Genomic DNA, 5,138 nt, shown 5'->3' on the forward strand with positions numbered 1-5,138 from the left:
TTGGTACACAATTATATCTTCTTATCGATTGAGATGATACCTTTAGAATTTTCCTATTTGTTTCGACATATTTTGTTTCCTTATTTTTGAGAAATCAATTATTACAAATAAAAGAGTTGAGACTGTAATTGACATAATTGTTATTAATAAAATGATTTTATTGTTTCGTTGATATTAATCCCACGTCCATGATTGACAAAGCAAGCAAGTCTGTGAAGGTAGTGAAACAGTTGATACATCAAAGTTTGGTTGCTTTATTTTGTCGTAATTCATAATTTTCCTTGTAGATATGCCAACATTGAGGTTTGAATTAGTGGTTTTTTTAGTCCCCTTCCGAACAGCCAGTTTGCTTTTTTTGGTTCATAAGTTTTATTTAAAGTAATATTTGAATGTTCTCTGTAAATGCATGATATGTCTTTCTTTTGCAGTCATGTATTAAGGTTGCATTGGATTTTGTTTCTCCTGAAAATGTTGGGGAGTGCTTTCGTTTAACAGAAGAATTTCGTAAACTTCCCATAAGCCATGTGTCTGCTGAGGATAAATTGGAGGTATGTCAAACTAGTTCTGTTGATTCGTTTTGCCATTTATTTGCTTCATATTTTGAGATATAACATCTCTTAACTTTTGTTACTCTTTGATGGGCTAATTCTGAATTACGAAGATACGTTCTCTCTCTTCGTGGTTTGTTAGCTACAGTGATATTTGCAAGAAGTTTTGATAAACTTGAAGGAGGATGTTAGCTAATTGTTTTTGCAGTAGAATGCTTGTGTAGACGTTTGTACTGAAATGTTGTCATTTTTTGTTTTCATATTAACTTCTCAGAACCAAACACCTGACTAGCAAATATGATTAATTCTACAATTAATTTTTTCAAATGCATCAAGAAATGAATTTTGCATCATCATGTCAACAGCTTTGTGCTGTAAATTTATGTTACTTTTCTCCTTGATTACTACTGTTGAAGCAGGTGAAAAAGATGATAATATATGCTATGCAAGATGCGATAACAAAATTGGAGAAAGCAAGGTCAGTAATTCCAACCTTCAGGCCCTTGGAAATGGACTGTATACTTGCATTTACCGAGTACATTGTTAGATTATTTCTTGCGTACTGTGCCATTCTGATTATGTTTTTTAGGATCTTGATTCAATTATCATTCTTCACATTGATTACTGTTCAATTTACAGGACGGAAGCAGATATTCCCTTAACAATCAATGAGAAGGAGGAGGTGGAATAATAGATTTTGGGTCATTAGCTTATTCGTGACTGGAAGAAGGGTTCCGTATTTTGTTGTTTCAACCACACCGGGGAAGGTTTTTTTGGTTACCATTATACATCTTGTAAACCTCCTAGCTTTCACATCTAGCTTGTATCTTCTTTAGGTGTTCATGTGTCCTATTACCAACTCTTAAATACCATTTAATTGTATTCTGAAGAATGCAATCAGAAGTAATATAAATATTATGTTAGATTACTAAATCTATTGTGACATTCATATTTAGACCGTTACAAAGTCTACGTATTATTTTGAAACATTAACAACGGAACATAAAAGTGTTCTCTATTTTTTTTCTTATGTAACACTCGTAATGAAATTACAAATAACATTGTAACGTATGGTTATTATTTGTTTTGCTTATTTTTTATCACGTACCATTCGAGGTGCAGAATGAATATCCTATTTTAAGGTGTCTTGCATTATGTTAGAACAGGGTGTGAAGAGACAAAATGTACTCTGATTCTAAAGCTGTTTAATGCTGATGGTGGATTAATTATTTTGATAATACGATAAATTTATTTTTGTTTTCATGTAATAGGACTCTTACACATTTTCTACGTTCAATTTTAGTTAAACAGACAAAGAATTAAGGTTCAGAATAAACTAATGCCTTTTTGCATACGTATTCTCCTTTGTGTATGAAAGCAGAGTACGGATGCGTCACAATGAGCTCTGTTAGATGTGTTAAGTAGTTCTTTTCTTGTGTCTGTTTTCGCCTTTCTGCGGCATGCATGGATCTGCGTGTCTGCGTTATGCCAGGATTTTTTTGCTCTTCGGTGTGTATATATATACATTGTTTGTTGGGTAATGATATATTTTTGTGATCATTTTTTTTTTAACTATTCTGATACCTTACATGGTAACCCGGCTTCTTGCCTAATCTTCACATTGATTCTAACCAAGATGGTGAGTCTTAAATCTTTTCAGATTTGGACAAACTTGTTCACAAACTATGCTTCTAAGATACGAGAATTACAAGTTAGAATACTAAAGAAGGATTATTGTATTGTATTACTACCTATCCTTTTGATAGCAAGAAGATATTTTATACGCTTGCAGCTATAGTTGCTTCCATTTTTTTCAATGCTATTCTTGGTGAATTATTTGTAGAATATGATAATTTTATTGTATTCTAACCTTAAGAACTACAAGTTAGAACACCAAAGAAAGATTATTGTATTACTACATATCCTTTTAATATTAAGAAGACAGTTGATACCCTTGTTATTATAGGTACTCTCATTTCTGGTGGAGATCACAATAATGCTATTCTTGGTGAATTGTTTGAGGAATATGATCATTTTAGTGTATTCTAACTTGAACAACTACAAGTTAGAATACCAAAGTAGGATTAATGCTACATGTATTCCTATTTCTGCTGAAGATCATATTGATGATTGATGTTGTTCTTAGTGAATTGTTTGACGAATCCGACGATTTATTACTTGTTATTTCATGTACGGACCCTTGTGTTGTTGAAGAAATTGAGGTTCTTGAAGATCGAGTTGATATAATTCTTGATGATGTATTTAAAGATTGTGATATCATTTTATTACTGTACTGTATGGTGATACAGATCTATAGAGCGGTCTGCCGGATACAACTGCAAGAGAGGGGATGACTAATCTGAATGAGCTGCAATCAATACTGTCAGGTACTATCCCAAAAATAGGAACCCCTAAACATTGCTCTTAGTCAAGATTACTGATAAAAATTGTTTAGTCAAAAAAGGACTCTGATTGGACTGCAATTAGGACTCCAGGTCATTTCAAAACTTATAAATAAAGATTTAAGGTAAGAAGGTATGTGATTGCATTTATTACGAATTTAAAATTTTACTGGGACCTTTGATCAAATTAATCATTAACTTGAGCATCAGAGTATTTATAAAAAGTACACCTAGACAGTTTGAAACGTGAACAACGAAGGATTTTGACTAAGAATGTTCGGAATGTTTCGGATTACCTAAGCTGATTTGGAGAAAAGCGTAAACGAGTGTGTAGTGGAAATCCTTGATCCTACACCCAAAACAATTATCTATGCTACTTCTTGTCTGGGTTCTTATAGGGTTGAAAAAATTGAGGATACGCCGCTAAGACAAGTTCTTTGTAAAAGAGGTCTAATCCCAGCTTGAAGAATATTTGAATGTAACACATTTATTATTTGAATTTGAAACAAACTTGCATTAAGTTTTTTCTTTTTTTCTTTTTTCAGAGAATCCAACAAGCCATTAAATCTAAGATTAATCTTCATTTGTAGCTATTATGGGCTTTCTAAAGTCTTAAAAAGCCACACATCATGATGTCAAAAGTCGCATACCCCAATCATGGATGTGAACATGTGAATCTTCAAAAGCTGGATGTTACTTTTTATAGTTTACATTATGTTGTAGTTATTATCTTAACACGTGCAATGTTGGGAGTGCTGATAAATGCAGTACCACGACTTTGGTGACTGACGTTTGATTGTGTTTTTAGTACTTAGGCAAAACATCCTAAAATGTTTATAAAAAGTTATACAAGACTAGACTGCGTTCACATTCGTAGATTATACTGTTTAGGACGAAAGATTAGTAGATTATAATATTTAAGATGAAAGGTTAGGACAGATTTGCGAGATATGTTACTTTGTTTCGACTGATATTCTATGATAGATTTAAGTTGATTTGTAGAATATGCATCTTTTCATCATTTTGTTAATATATTCGGATTTGCAGATATTTTGATTGAAATCTTAGTTTTGTCCTCTATTTTTTATAAAATACTATTTAAAAATGTAAGTGTAGAATCCACTATGTAAAAATCAGCAAAACTCAGTAATTAGGTATTAGTTTTTGTGAGTTTTTTCTTATTTTTGTAGGTTGGAACCATTTGGTTGGAGATGAAGACCAATCGTCTATGTTGTTTACTAATCTTGATGGATGAAGATAAAGAAGAGTGTTTCCACAGGAAAAATGAAGATGTAGAAACATGAAGAAATGGACCTATTCGATTATAGAAGAATCGTACTCGATTTCACTTCATCACACAAAAGTGAAGGGGGCTTTGTATTTGTTCCCTGATCTTGGATTCTCTTACCTTCCATCTACTAATGCAAACAAAGTTCTACAGTAAATTGATGTAAAATTTAGATTTTGTAGGAGAAAATTTATAAGTGCTTTAAGGAAAAATGAAAACATAAAATAAATAGATTTTTTTTTTCACAACTTAAATCCATAAAAACTTTTACTTAGGATTATGGTCTTATAAGAAGGGGAATTCAGATGATGATGATGATGGATCAGACAAAGATTCTGACCAGAGGAGAAAGAGAGGTAGGTCAAAGAAGAGGAGTTCTAAGAGAAAAGTTAGTGATTCATCTGAAGATTCCATGAGGGTGATGAATGATGATTAAATTCATGTCTGTTTTACCTATTAATTTGTTCGATCTGTAAAATTTCAATTATTTTAAAAATTGTATTTTTCATTTATATTCTTTAAATTAAAAATCTAAATAAATAAAAATTAAAATATTTATATTTTGGTATGAAAAATTAAAACACAATAATATTAAGATATCTATACTTCTTAAATAGAAAAAGAATAAATAAATCATAATTATTAAATTATTTACATTTTATTTTGGAGAATAATAAAATATTTATCACTACTATAACATATAAAAAAAATTTAAAATACTTAAGCATTTAAAATAAAATATTTTAAAAAATTGAAAAAGTTAAAGTAATTTAAAACAGATTTTTCAAAATTTTAATTAATCAATTATTATCAATTTTTTGTGGTTATTTAAAAAATTTATTCTTCGCACACTCAATTGTTTCAAATACTGACTCCATTTTTGCTCAGCGTGAAGAGACG

General features: G+C 30.7%; 1 long non-coding RNA gene across 1 annotated transcript; it reads left to right on the forward strand.

Moving 5' to 3' along the window:
* The first annotated feature begins 22 nt into the window (after positions 1 to 22).
* On the forward strand, positions 23 to 4,395 carry LOC106752901. Its single transcript, XR_001375174.2, has 4 exons — positions 23 to 548; positions 968 to 1,026; positions 1,188 to 2,935; positions 4,141 to 4,395. It is a non-coding gene; the product is annotated as an uncharacterized LOC106752901 (long non-coding RNA).
* Positions 4,396 to 5,138: the final 743 nt, after the last annotated feature.

Source organism: Vigna radiata, unplaced genomic scaffold, assembly GCF_000741045.1.
Source record: "Vigna radiata var. radiata cultivar VC1973A unplaced genomic scaffold, Vradiata_ver6 scaffold_739, whole genome shotgun sequence".
Lineage (NCBI taxonomy): Eukaryota > Viridiplantae > Streptophyta > Magnoliopsida > Fabales > Fabaceae > Vigna > Vigna radiata.